Consider the following 14,371-nt stretch of genomic DNA (forward strand, 5'->3'; position numbering starts at 1 on the left):
ATCTCTTCCACTGCAGTACTTCAGGTCCTCTCAGGATTCTGGAAGGCTGGGCACACTTTTTATCCAAGCAGCAGGGGAGTTCAAGGAAGGAGAATCACAGTTTCAAAACCAGCCTCAGCAATTTCACATGAATCTAAGCAACTTAGGAAGATCCTAACCCTAAATAAAAAGATTTTGGGATGTGGCTTAGAGGTAGAGAGCACTTTGGTTTGATCCCAAGTACAAAAGAAAAGAAAAAAGACAAAGATGCTCAGGTCTTGTGGTCATCAGACTCAGTTTTTGCTGTACATAAGTCTGAACAATTGCATTATTTAAAAACTTTTTTTTAAAAAAAATGTACTAACTATAGTTACTTAGTGATCACCATAGTACTATAAAGCAGAGATACCTCCACTAACTTTTACTGTCACAGAAATACCTGCATGATAATCCCAAATATTAATATGGTACCTCTGTTGATGGAGCGATTCATCTGTTCAATTACTCTCTCACAACAGGTGTGCACTAAACCCCTGAAAGTTTCAGTAATTTAGACTAAAAAATCATGCCTTACTCAATACCAGAGAATTCATACTGGAAAAAACCCATACAAATGTAAAGAAGGTGGGAAAGCTTTTAAGAAAATATTATGCCTTACTCAACACCAGAAAAGTCAAACTGGGAAGAAACCATTCAAATATCAATGATGTGGCAAAGCTTAGAAACTTATGAAGCTAAATAAAGCAGACTCCAAGAAGGCACAAAGACACCCATGCAAACTCCACTGCAGGTGTGAACTTAGTTTTTGTGCCTCACTGCTAAGTAGTTCTCAGCCATGGCAATGGTTACACCAAGTGGATATTGGGCATTCTAGAGGCATTTTTTATTTTCAAGTAGGGAATAGGATTACTAAACATCATCATGATGGGCAAGCCCCTTACCAAAAACAAGCTTTGGTCTCTAAGTATTACCATGCTGAGGCTCAGGGTAGATCATACATGCTGAAAAAAGAACTGATATTTCTCTAATTTATTTTTTCTCCCAGTGCTTTAAGCATAATGATTGTCTCCCAGTAGTGAGGAAGGGAAGAAAGAAACAAAAGAAGGAGCAGAAGGAAACACACAGCATATTATAAGAAGAAACATAAAGCCTGCAGGCAGGAGAATTATTAATTTGGGCCTGATTGTGTTGCTACTAACTCTGTCAAAGAGTTCTACCAACCTTCTAAAACTTACCAGTCTTGCGTCAGTTGTCAGTATCAAGCCAGATGCCCCTACTTGAACAACAGGCAAGATTCTTCCTTAGCAGAAACCCGATTGAATAAGCAGTCTTTCCACGTCTTCTTTTCCAAGAATGAATAGTGAGTCATTGAGGACTTCACCTGCATTCTTGTGTGTGTGCACGTGCACACACACACACACACACACACACAAATTAATATGCAGACCATCAGAATCTGCAACCCAATGCTGGATCTGGTGACCTGGGACATTATCTTGCCATCTACAAGAAAAATCTGTGACTTCTGATCCTGCACATTCCAGAATTTTCTGTGCAGTGTTTCACTTTCCCCTTCTAAGATGCCATCCGAGAGAAACAAAGCTACAGTGAGATTCAAAGCCTTGCCACTGCCATCTTCTCTCTATCTGAGTATTCTGTACTTGTCCCATACATCCTGAGTTTGCCCCAGGCAGGTATCACCTGGTGACAAATTGAGGAAAAAAGGACAGAGGAGAGATTGTTGAAAGGCATCAAAATTCTCTGCTCTTCCGGCCAAGATTTATGGCTCACTGGAAGACATTCTATTAAAACAAGAGTCCTGCTGCTCTGCAGTAACTCACAAGGCTGCATAGGGCCCATTAAGCAAAAAAAAAAAAAATGATCACAGTTCCTTGCCCGAGGGAGCAGAGAGCAAGCCTCTAGAAGAACCTACAGAGTCATTTTCTTTTTCTTTTTCTTTCTTTTTTTTTTATGGAAATACCAAGTACTTTTGTTACCAAGGCCTTTTACAGTTGGGACTTTTTTCTTTGACAATAGGGCTTTGTTTACCATAAAGGGGATAAATTCTTAGACTGTGTATGTGTGTGGGGGTGGGGTGGGTGGGTGTATTTGGGGGGCAGAGGAAGTTACTGTGGATTTAACTCAAGAGCATTTTATAGCTATTCTACTATACCTGAAGAAGATCCCTAGATGTGTTTTTTAAATTTTACTGTGATCCAGGATCTCACTAAATTGTTGAGGCTGACCTTGAACTTAAAATCCACCAGCTTCAGTCCCTTGAATCACTTGATTTATAAGCATGGACCACCTCACCCAGGCATGAACCACTTCACCCAGTCATGACCTTCTGGAGAGAGCTAATTTTTAGTGATAGTCAGCCATTTTCCCAAGTTGTTCATTTGAAAATTAACTAATATAATCTTCATACTACCAATATCTTTTCTATTTTGCTCCCAGCATCCAAAGTCAGTCTTTGTGTGATCTAATCATGGCATGTCTAGTTACCAGCATAACAGAGATGGCTCATGGCCCCTAAAGCTCACTGAAATTATAATAACATAATAACCCTAAATCCACTTATGCTGTATCATCTTTTCTTCCTGTTTGAATAGAAAAAAGTCTCTTTTCCATGTTCTTCATCACCTCCCACACCCTCATTTCCTGACCAACCATGGAGCTTCCCAAATGGCTCTCAACTACTGCTTATAGAAAGCTGTAGCTCTCTGTGACAGTTCATGTGTTCATGTGCATCTTCGCACTCTTACGACAATGGCAAATCTATAAATCTCCTCAAAAGGGCCAGAACAACTGCATCTGTAACCTGTACCACTTGGACTTGGTTATAGGGATGCACCAAAGCCTCTGCTTTCTGTTAGGCCTTCCCCATCTTAGTGCTGGGGAACACAAAAGGCTTCCAGAGGTGGGAGGAAAGGAAGGGCTCTGCACCTGGAAAATGGGAATTGTGCAGGCACTGTTCCTGTTGCATACAGTTTCTTCCAGCATTGTTGTAAACATGGTTGCAGAAGAGGTACATTAGCAGATAATATCCATAATAGTGTGGAGTAGAGCTAGGCTTGGATTCAAATTCGAGATATCTTCCCACCTTCTCAGTTACCTTCCTTATAAACACTTTAAAGCATCAAAAAAAAAAAAAAGGCAGGCCATATGTTCTGGGTGTTCATAACACAGAGTATAAATTTCAGGAGAAGAAAATATTGTCTCTAATTTTCTATTTCAGATTGGTATTATTAGAGCCTATGACCATATCTCTGCCACTATCAGGACTTCAGGCTGTGGGCAAATAGTCAGCCTGTCCTGTATGAGGAGGAGGACCTGCATCATTTTAAATAAATTTCCTGCTACAGTACTATAGTAGTACTGTAGTCAAAGACCCTGGCTTCATATCACTTCCTGGAATCTGCAGTAAAACTTGCCTCAGCATAGGGACACTTCAGGAACGCTGATGGGACCAACCAAGAGAAGCCCCCAGCCACCTGTAGAGCACCTCCACTGGCAAAAAAACAAAACAAAACAAAAACGCTCTCCATCTAGTGGTCTTAAAGGGCAAATGTGGGTATCTGAACATCATGATCCAGAAACTTTATTTAAGAAAACCATAATCCATCCAATCATGGTTACAGTGCAGTAACATGGCCTTTAGAGATTTTTTATTTTTTAAAAATATTTTGTTTTCAATTGCTCTGGCCAGTGTTTGAAGAACTATATTGAAACACTATATAGTGGTGATAGAGGGCATCCGTGTCTTGTTCCAGATTTTAGAGGGAATGCCTTCAATTTTTATCCTTTCAAAATGATGCTAGCCTGAGGCTTACCATAGATAGCTCTTACAATGTTGAGGTAAGTTCCTGTTATCCCTAGTATTTCTAATGTTTTGAACATAAAGGGATGCTGTACTTTGTCAAATGCTTTTTCTGCATCTATCGAGATGATCATATTAAGTCTATGGATGTGGTGAATAACATTTATTGATTTCCTTATATTGAACCATCCTTGCATCCCAGGGATGAATCCTACCTGATCATGGTGTACAATTTTTTTGATGGGTTTTTTTAACTGATTCACCAGAATTTTATTGAGGATTTTTGCATCTAGGTTCATTAGAGACATTGGTCTGTAGTTTTCTTTCTTTGAGGTGTCTTTGTCTGGTTTCAGAATCAGGGTGATGATGGCCTCATAAAATGAATTTGAAAGCGCTCCCTCTTTTTCTATTTCCTGAAATAATTTGAAAAGTATTGGTATTAATTCTTCTTTAAAGGCTTTGTAAAACTCTGCTGTATACCATCCAGTCCTGGGCTTTTCTTGGTTGGCAGTCTTTTGATTGCTTCTTCTATTTCATCCATTGATATTGGTCAGTTCAAATTGTGTGTATCCTCCTGACTCAGTCTGGGCAAATCATATTACTTAAAAAATTTATCAATGTCTTCACTATCTTATATTTTATTGGAATATAGGTTTTCAAAATAATTCCTAATTATCTTCTGTATTTCTGTAGTATCTGTTGTGATATTAGCTCTTTCATCCTGTATGTTAGTAATTTGAGTTCTCTCTCTTCTTCTCTTCATTAGCATGGCTAAGGGTCTGTCGATCTTATTTATTTTTTCGAAGAACCAACTTTTAGTTTTGTCAATTTTTTCAATAGTTTATTTTGTTTCAATTTCATTAATTTCTGCTCTGATCTTAATTATTTCTTGCTTTCTGATATTTGCTGTTGTTTTGCTCTTCCTTTTCTAGGGCTTTGAGATGAAGTGTGAGGTCATTTATTTTTTGGTTTTTTCTTTTTGTGAGAAATGACCTCCAGGCAATGAATTTCCCTCTTAAAACTGCTTTCATTGTGTCCCATAGATTCCGATATGTTGTGTCTGTATTTTCATTTATCTCTAAGAATTTTTTGATTTCCTCCTTTATGTCTTCTGTAACCCATTGATCATTCAGTAACATATTGTTCATTTTCCATGAGATGTATGATTTTTCCTTCTTTCTTTTATCGTTGATTTCCAGTTTCATTCCATTATGATTAGATAAAATGCATTGTATCAGCTCCACCCCTTTATATTTACTAAGGGTTGCCCTGTGGCATAATATATGGTCTATTTTTGAGAAGGATCCATGTGCTACTGAGAAAAACATGTATCCACTTGATGATGGTTGATATATTCTATATATGTCAGTTAAGTCTAGGTTATTGATCATGTTATTGAGTTCTATAGTTTCTTTATTCAACTTTTGTTTGGAGGATCTGTCCAATGGTGAGAGAGGTGTGTTGAAGTCACCCATAATTATTGTGTTGTGGTCTATTTGATTCTTGAACTTGAGGAGAGTTTGTTTTATGAACGTCGCAGCACCATTATTTGGTGCATAAATAATGATAATTGTTCTGTCTTGTTGGTGAATGGTTTCTTTTAACAGTATATAATGTCCTTCTTTATTCTTTTTGATTAACTTAGTCTTGAAGTCGATTTTATTTGATATGAGGATGGCCACCCCTGCTTGTTTACGAGGAGCGTGTTTGTGGTATATTTTTATCCCAATCTTTTACCTTCAGCCTGTGTATGTCTTTTCCAATCAGATGTTTCTCCTGGAGGCAGCATATTATTGGATTTGTGTCTTTAATCCATGTGACCAGCCTATGTCACTTTATTGGAGAGTTTAAGCCATTAACGTTTAGAGTTTCTATTGATATATGGTTTGTACTTCCAGCCATGTTTGATTATTTATCTTTTTTTTTTTATTTAATTTGCTTCTCCATGATTATCTTTCCCCCCACCCTCTGTCTTTATTGAGGTATTTCCCACTGTTGGTTTTGGTTGTTGTTTTTCAATTCTTCCTCATGTAGTGTTTTGCTCAAGATGCTTTGCAATGCTGGTTTTCTGGCTGAAAATTCTTTTAACATTTTTTATCATGAAAGATTTTTATTTTCTTTTCATACCTGAAGCTCCGATCTACATATTGTGGGGTCGGGCTCCAAATTTCTTAATAGAACACCCATAGCACAAGAGTCAATAACAAGAATCAACAAATGGGACTTACTTAAACTAAAAAGTTTTCTCTCAGCAAGAGAAACAATAAGAGAGGTAAATAGGGAGCCTACATCCTGAGAAGAAATTTTTACTCCTCACACTTCAGATAGAGCCCTAATATCCAGAGTATACAAAGAACTCAAAAAATTAAACAATAAGATAACAAATAACCCAATCAACAAATGGGTCAAGGACCTAAACAGACACTTCTCAGAGGAGGACATACAATCAGTCAACAAGTACATGAAAAAATGCTCACCATCTCTAGCAATCAGAAAAATGTAAATCAAAACCACCCTAAGAAACCATCTCACTCCAGTAAGATTGGCAGGCATTATGAAGTCAAACAACAACAAGTGTTGGTGAGGATGTGGGGAAAAGGGTACTCTTGTACATTGTTGGTGGGACTATAAATTGGTGTGGCCAATTTCGAAAGCAGTATGGAGATTCCTGAAAAAGCTGGGAATGGAACCACCATTTGACCCAGCTATTGCCCTACTCTGACTATTTCCTGAAGACCTTAAAGAGTTTACTACAGGGATATTGCCACATCGATGTTCATAGCAGCAAAATTCACAATAGCTATACTGTGGAACCAACCCAGCTGCCCTTCAATAGGTGAATGGATAAAATTGTGGCATTTATACACAATGGAGTATTACACAGCACTAAAAAATGACAAAGTCATGGAATGTGAAGGGAAATGGATGGCATTAGAGCAGACAATGCTAAGTGAAGCTAGCCAATTTCTAAAAAACAAATGCCAAATGTCTTCTTTGATATAATGAGAGCAACTAAGAACAGAACAGGGAGGAAGAGCAGGAGGAAAAGATTAACATTAAAAACAGACATGAGATGGGAGGGAAAGGGAGAGAAAAGGGAAATTTCAAGGAAATGAAAGGAGACCCTCATTGTTATACAAAATTACGTATAAGAGGTTGTGAGGGGAATGGGAAAAAACAAGGAGAGAAATGAATTACAGTAGATGGGGTAGAGAGAGAAGATGGGAGGCAAGGGGAGGGGGGATAGTAGAGGATAGGAAAGGTAGAAGAATACAGCAGTTACTAATATGGCATTATGTAAAAATGTGGATGTGTAACCGAAGTAATTCTGCAATCTGTATATGGGGTAAAAAGGGGAGTTCATAACCCACTTGAATCTAATGTATGAAATATGATATGTCAAGAGCTTTGTAATGTTTTGAACAACCAATTAAAAAATTGTTTTTAGTTTGAGGTGGATGTATTTTTTTTTAATTTTATTTTATGTGGTGCTGAGGATCAAATCCAGTGCCTCATGCATGCTATGAGAACACTCTTCCACTGAGTCCAGCCCCCTTTAGTTTTTAAACACGAGATTAGGTATCACTTTAATCTCTGGAAGAGAAGTAAAGGTTAAAATGTTTACAGGGATTGACTCTTAGCTGTGGGTGTTGTGGTTGAAGGTCTTAATAAGGTTATTGCAACAGTATTCCGTGAACATCTCAGCAGTAGAGATCCATGCACCCAGGCCTTTGCATCTCAGGGTCGCTCCACCAGGGCTGAAACTAGACAATTTTGGATTCACGTCATTAAGTTAGTGAGGTCAGAATAACTTTTTTTTGTAAAGTGGAGAAAAAAAAATTGTTCTTGGAGGAGAGACCAAATCAGGGCATAGATTGTAAGCCCCAACCAGGCAACTGAATAGATCATAAAAATTAAGATTTGTGAGCCACTGTGAGTCTCATATAATAAAGCTGAGCTGCAACCTGAGAACCCACATTTCTATCCAGTACTCTGATAAAACTGATGTTTGTCTGGGGCCCAATCTTTGTGATGTAGGATCAACAACAGTATGAGTTAGGCAAAACTACTTCTTGCTAAATGATAGGGGACAGATGTTAGTGGTGAGAGCATGAGGTTCAGAGAATAATTCTATAAAGTAGGGGTCACTGTGCTCACCCCCCCATGCTTTTCTTTTCATGAAGAAATTAACCTGCTACCCTGCCTGCCTTAAGTGGACAGGGTATATCACATTTATCAGTAAACTGTCTGTTATCTGCAGGAGAAAGACAGGTATAAAATAAATGTCCATAATAGGAAGCCATGTTACCTTTAAGAAGGGAACTTTTCTGATTCTTTCTACATACCAGCTTCTGAAACTCAGAGAGATAAAAATATTTTTTCTAGCTCTAAAATCTACAAGAATTTATAGTTAAGAATCCAATTCGAATCAGTTGCATTGGCCAAGGTGACTTAACGTTATCTTAGCAGTGGGGACTTGACAGTGAGATGCCATCCAGCAGTCAGTTCAAAGTTAAGTAGTAGGCCTGTGTGGGACTCTTTGGAAACTTCTCTGGGATACCCAACAAAAGTGGATTGCATGAAAGGCACACTGTCTCTCTCCCCTCTCAGAGGACCCATGATATACTATGACAGTGTCCCCTTTCCTTGTTTATCTATTTAATAAACTCATGCCTGTTATTCTGAGTGAAATGTCTGAAATCTTTCTGACTTAGTTACAAGAATTAGAGTTTGAAAGGGGGCCTTCTTACTCTCTCAGTTTATTTGAAGTCACGAACCTTGTATAATTAAACATTTACAAAGTTCTCATGATATACATTAAGCTTGCTCCAGCTACATTTTCAAGATTTACAAAGTTGTAGTCTCCAGCTCTTTCTTTTACCATTTTTAAATGGTGTGACTGTCTTTTTCCTCACACTCTAGTGGTTAGGACCACCAGGAGATAATGTTGAGCCCAGTTCCTGTGCAACAAAGACCTTTGTTTCCCACTTCTGCATCCAAATTACCAATGAGGTTAGAATGGTCATCATCCACAGTATGTGAGGCCAAATATGAGATTTTTTCACAAGATACATGTGCATTTTCATTACTTTCAAATAAAGATTTGCATGTGAGGTGTTTTATGCTAGAAACTCACCAAAACAAATGGTAAGCCTGTGCACTGGGGAACCAGAAGAATTTCATCAGAGGATCAGTTCCATTCTGTATCTCCAGCATAAAGGGCTCTGGTAAATGCTTGGCTCAATAAACAACTCTTAGTTTAGAAATAAGCAATAGTCTGATCTCCACCCACAAATTCTTCTCAGCTTATTCAAACCACTAGTACATGTAGCCAATCAGAAGTTATCCCTGCTCAAGGGGCACTCAAGAAACTGGAATCCATAACATGGCTCTACCTGTTCTACTCACTCAAGAAATGTATCTCAGTTGATATGGTTTTAATATGCATTGCAGAACTAGTAAAAAAAAATAATGTGCCTGAAACTAGAAACAAATTATTGGTTATGAATGTATGTATGTGTATATATATATACAGTAAAATAAACAAACAAAAAACAACACTTTCAGAGTTAGTTTATTCACTGAGCAACATCCCCAGCCCTATTTTGTATTTTATTTAGAGACAGAGTTGCTTAATACCTTGTTATTGCTGAGGCTGGCCTTGAACTCAGGATGCTCCTTCCTCAGCCTCCAGAGCCACTCGGATTACAGGCATGTGCTACTGCACCTGGCCACAAATTTGTTTTCTTTTACACGTAAAATATCTGTGGGTAGTTCTGACTGAGGCACAGCTGACATCAGGAATCCGTGTCTTTTCATCTCTCACTTCCCATTTTATTTTCTGGCCCTGTAGTCATAGTTGGCAATAAGCTTTCCATGCTCACTTTCTATTTTTATTTGTGGCCCTCTGGATGAGTATGTTCAGACCAGCTCAAACCCACTTTGCAGGTTAAGAGCATCTTGTTCAGGGGGCTTCATGCTATGACTTCCTGGTCTGAGTAACCTGTCTGACTCGCCCCACATGGAGTGGACAGCAGAAGGGGATTCCCAGAAAAAAAACACAAGCAACTTCTGGAAGAAGAGAAAAGAGTCACTGGTGATAAATAACAAATCAGACTCCCTTCTGATCTCCAGGAAAGCCATTGTCTATACTGTAAAGCTGAGAATATATTTTAGTTCATGACACTGTTTAAGCACTCAGGGCTCAGAACATCTCCATTTTATAGATGAGGAGACTAGAGCTCACAGGGAGTTTAAACTTTCTGTCAAATGCCACTGGCCTTGAAAGTGGTAGACCTGAATATGAAGACAAATCCAGACTGTTTTGAATCAGTGTTGAAATCCCTGCTCAAGGCTGTACTCTCCATCAAGTACAAGATGATTATCATTGACATAGAGGAGGAAGAGGGGAGGCAGGAAAGATAAAGATCCCCTGATAGAACTTCACATAGACCCTGTACTGGTAAGTTTGTTCTTGAGTTTCGGAGGTTGCCTGCCTAGTAATATCTTGTAGTGGTTGATAAACATATATATTTCCACATCACCTTTCCAATTTTGGCATTCATATTGTTTTTTTGTTCACTTATTTTTCTTAAGTCAACTTGTCTTGTATACTTACAGAAATGTCCTCAAAACCTTAAGTGTTTGTGGCAGTTTTAAATCAAAATGAGTAATGCTTGCCTCAAATAAAAATTACATTAAAATTCCATGAAAGAATTAAATAAAAGGCTAGCCATCTGCTCACCTTTTAATATCATCCCACAACTGAGGTAGGGTCTTCTGAATCAATTTGAATAATTAGAGCTACCAGGTCACACCAGAACACAAATGACCACTATGCTTCTCCTACACATGCAGTTTTCCATTCCTGTATTATCCTCTGCACTCTAAGAGCAAGTCTAAGGAAGTACCAGGTCCTCTAAACCAGGATTCCAGGTTACCCTACTCCAAATGTGGCCAAGTCTCCACACCTTTCCTCAGGCACTAGATCCTGGCCACTGCACTCCCTAGTTTCTGAACACATAGTTTATAGGTTAATAATTTTATTCAGGGGCCTTGGTTTCTTCCAGCATTATTTTGTGTGAATACTATCATGTTGTAACTCCCATTTTACCTTTAGTGTGATTATTGCTTAAGTGCCCTTGGAAGAAGTCAACAGGATTGCATTGTGTATCCAGGAAGCCAGGCCATGCTAGGCCTTGCACATCTTTTTCCACTTTTTTTCTGCCTATCTGTTGCACAAATGTCTGTCTTAGACGAATTTTCAGGAGAAGACAGAGAGGCTACCTACCTCAGAATAAAGAAGAGCCTTTGAGAGTAAGAACAAATACCAGTCAATGTGAAGAGAAAAAAAGTCAGTCCTCAGGGACCTGGTCTAACAATCTTGCACAAACCACTAGGACAGAGCTGTATTTGATCAATATTCCCTGATTCCTTGCACAAGGATTTCTTTTATTCAACTGACATTATTTCTATCACGAATGACATTGATCTCCTTTCTCTGAGAACAGAGTGTGCAAACTTCTCATTTTAAAATTGACTAGTCTCTGTGGAACAGCCATGTAGTCATAATGACGTTCTCTCACTTAGGAGATGAACCATGTGACCTCCTAAAAGCTAATGATCCTATAGAAATAGAAATTAAAAAAAAAAAAACTTGGAAAAACAAAAGGATATAGAGAGCCCCATCACACCTTGCCCTCATCCTGAAGACTCCAAGACATTTTATCCTGTGTATGGAGAAGGCTTCATGTGATTGCATAAACCAGAAGGCTGCACATAAAGTACATTTCCTCTGTCTCAGAAAGCAATATGAAGTCATTGTAGCTTGAACTCTTTTCTCTCACAGTTGGCCACTCAGCTCCCTTCTGCTCAGCCATGTTTCACAACTGGGTTTCAATCTGGCTACTCTCTCAGTGCTGGTAAGGGTCATCCTTAGGAGGTCAATACATCCCATCTGCTCAAAATCAGTACAACTAAACCAGAAAGAAAGATGAGTATGGGTAAGAGACACAAAGAGTCTAAGGAGTAGAGGTCCAAACAATTTAAGGACAGATATTATCCCAAAAGCCTAGACTTCCAAGAAAGTCTGGTCTTGTTAAAAAGGGAAGGGAGAGGAAAGAAATCATTCCATAACCAAGAATATTTTCTCTACACTCACTTCTTGTTTTATTATTTGGCATAAGATGTTTATTATGATTATTTTTAGAATGGCTAAAAACTATAAGAAACCCAATCACCCAAATAGTAATATGGCTGGGTATCTATGGTGCAACTATTCTACAAGCTCTTATGCAGACCTAAGAATGATGGTTTAAAAGTATGGATGATTTATTTCAGATAATGTTCATATGTAAAAACAAATAGTTAATTGTGTGTGTGATGAGATTACTACTGTGCTAGTTGATGCTGCATTTCTTGAGCAAAATATTTCAACCCATATACAACTATAGTGGTCCTAGTGAACTTCGTGCTAGTGCATACAAATATAGAAATACATGACTGAAGTATAATCCCTGTTTCCACTCAGTGCCTCAGAGTGACCTGGGATACCCAACTCTGGCCTGCATGCCCTGTACAGCTGTCCCTTAGAATTTATGCTAGGAAGCTCATCCAGGTACCAAACCTGTCCTGCTTCATAGGAGGTGCCACACAAAGAAGCATGACACTGTATTTTGCAGAGTGAATGTGGTCTTGAGGAAATTTTTTTTTTTAATTTAAGGCTTGGAATGGACATTCCTATGAGAATGTTTGTGTCAGTGTTGCTTGGGGGTTGAGCCCTGACCCTAAACTCAGGGGGTTTACAATTCAAGATGACTATTCACAGGTCTTGCTCATTCTCCAGTATTGTAAGAGAACTCAAGGTCAGTAGTACCTGTCAAGTACCATGACCACAGTTCTCCGTGTCTGTTTCTCTGTCTCTTCTTGCTGCCCATTTTTTTCAACAGGATCCCACAGGAAGTTTCTTCATCAGCACTATGTAAAGCCATATTTGGCATGTTTCTTGTTAACACTGGGATGAAACTAGATCTTCCTTGTTGGGGCTACTACCTCTACTGGTCAGAAAATACAAGGGGAGTGTGGGTCATGTCTGCCATTACCAAGAGTCTGTGCCAGCATTAATCTCAGCTCTTGGACCAATGTGCCCAAAAGGGGTGTCTGCATTAATTAAACCTTGAAAATTCAAGAGGATAGTTACCTCAAGTTGTAACTTCCAGAGATACATGGCACACCATAGCTGGGAGCATCTTGGGCACATTGCTACCAGTCTCAGGTTGGCTTAGCTAAGCAACTGGTCTTTGGAGAAATGGCCCATCCCTCTCCTAAACATCTGAGGACCAGGCCTGGTTTGGATTCACTTACACTTAATTGAGGAAGATATATTTCTTCGTCCCCAATATGTTTAAACTCTTTCTTGCTCCCTACTTTTTTCCCTCTTCTCACCCTATATTCATTTTTTCCATAATCATGGTCATGACAACAGTGTAAAAGTCATCCATGGACTCATGGTCATGTGTATTAAGCTTCAGAGTCATTCCTTCAAGTGAAATTTTGTTCACACTTCATAAATAAAGCAACACTGGTTCCCAAAATGCCATAGATGCTGCTACCAAGAAACAAAAGTCAAAAACACTGAGAAAGCAGCGCCTCTAGCAATTAGAGAAATGCAAATTAAAACTACACTGAGCTACCATCTCATTCCAATTATAATGCCAATTATCAGGAATATAAGTAAAAGCAGATTTTGGTGAGGATATGGAAAACAAAAGGAAACACTCAAACATTGTGGTGAGACTGCAAATTTGTGTAAACTCTCTGGAATGCATTGTGGAGATTCAAAAAAACAAATATCTAGTATTTAACCCCCCGACTTTGAACCAAATATCACATTTATATATATATATATATGACTTGGTATCAGCATAATACAGTGTTACAAAGTCACATCACTATTTATAGCAAAACAATTAACAAGAGTTGAGCTATGGGACAAAGCTAGATGCTCATCAACTAATAAATGGATAGAATCATTGTTGTATATATAAACAATAAAATATCACTCACCCATAAAGAAGAATGACTCTATTACATATCCCAGTAATTAAATGGATATGGAGACTCATTGTGAGCAAAAGAAGAAAAAAAAACATAGGTGGAATGTTTTTGCTGATAATTGGAGGCTAAACCACAATAAATGAGAGAGGAAAATGGGAGAAGTTCAGTAGATTATCCAAAGAAAACTTCAAGAAAGATAGAATAGATAGAAATAGGAAAGACATTAAAATGAATAATTAAAATAATTATGAATTATTTTTTTAACTGGACAAGATATCATTATTTATTTTTATGGTGCTGAGGATTGAACCAGATCTTTACATGTGAGGCAAGCACTTTACCAATGTACTATATTTCCAGGTCGAAAAAATTATGAATTATAAATGAGAGTTTCTATGCTTGTATAATTTTATCAAAATGGATTCTGTGCCATGTAAACTTATGAATAACAACTAAAATAAATTTAAAACTAGGAAATAGGAACATGAAACAAAATTGATAGAATAAAAGTCTGAT

General features: G+C 38.1%; 1 long non-coding RNA gene across 2 annotated transcripts in view; it reads left to right on the forward strand.

Annotated features, from left to right (window-relative positions):
• Positions 1–14,371, forward strand: part of LOC144375119 (uncharacterized) — an 88,098-nt gene that overhangs the window by 60,294 nt on the left and 13,433 nt on the right. The window lies entirely within an intron of this gene.

This window comes from Ictidomys tridecemlineatus, chromosome 2, assembly GCF_052094955.1.
Source record: "Ictidomys tridecemlineatus isolate mIctTri1 chromosome 2, mIctTri1.hap1, whole genome shotgun sequence".
Classification (NCBI taxonomy): domain Eukaryota; kingdom Metazoa; phylum Chordata; class Mammalia; order Rodentia; family Sciuridae; genus Ictidomys; species Ictidomys tridecemlineatus.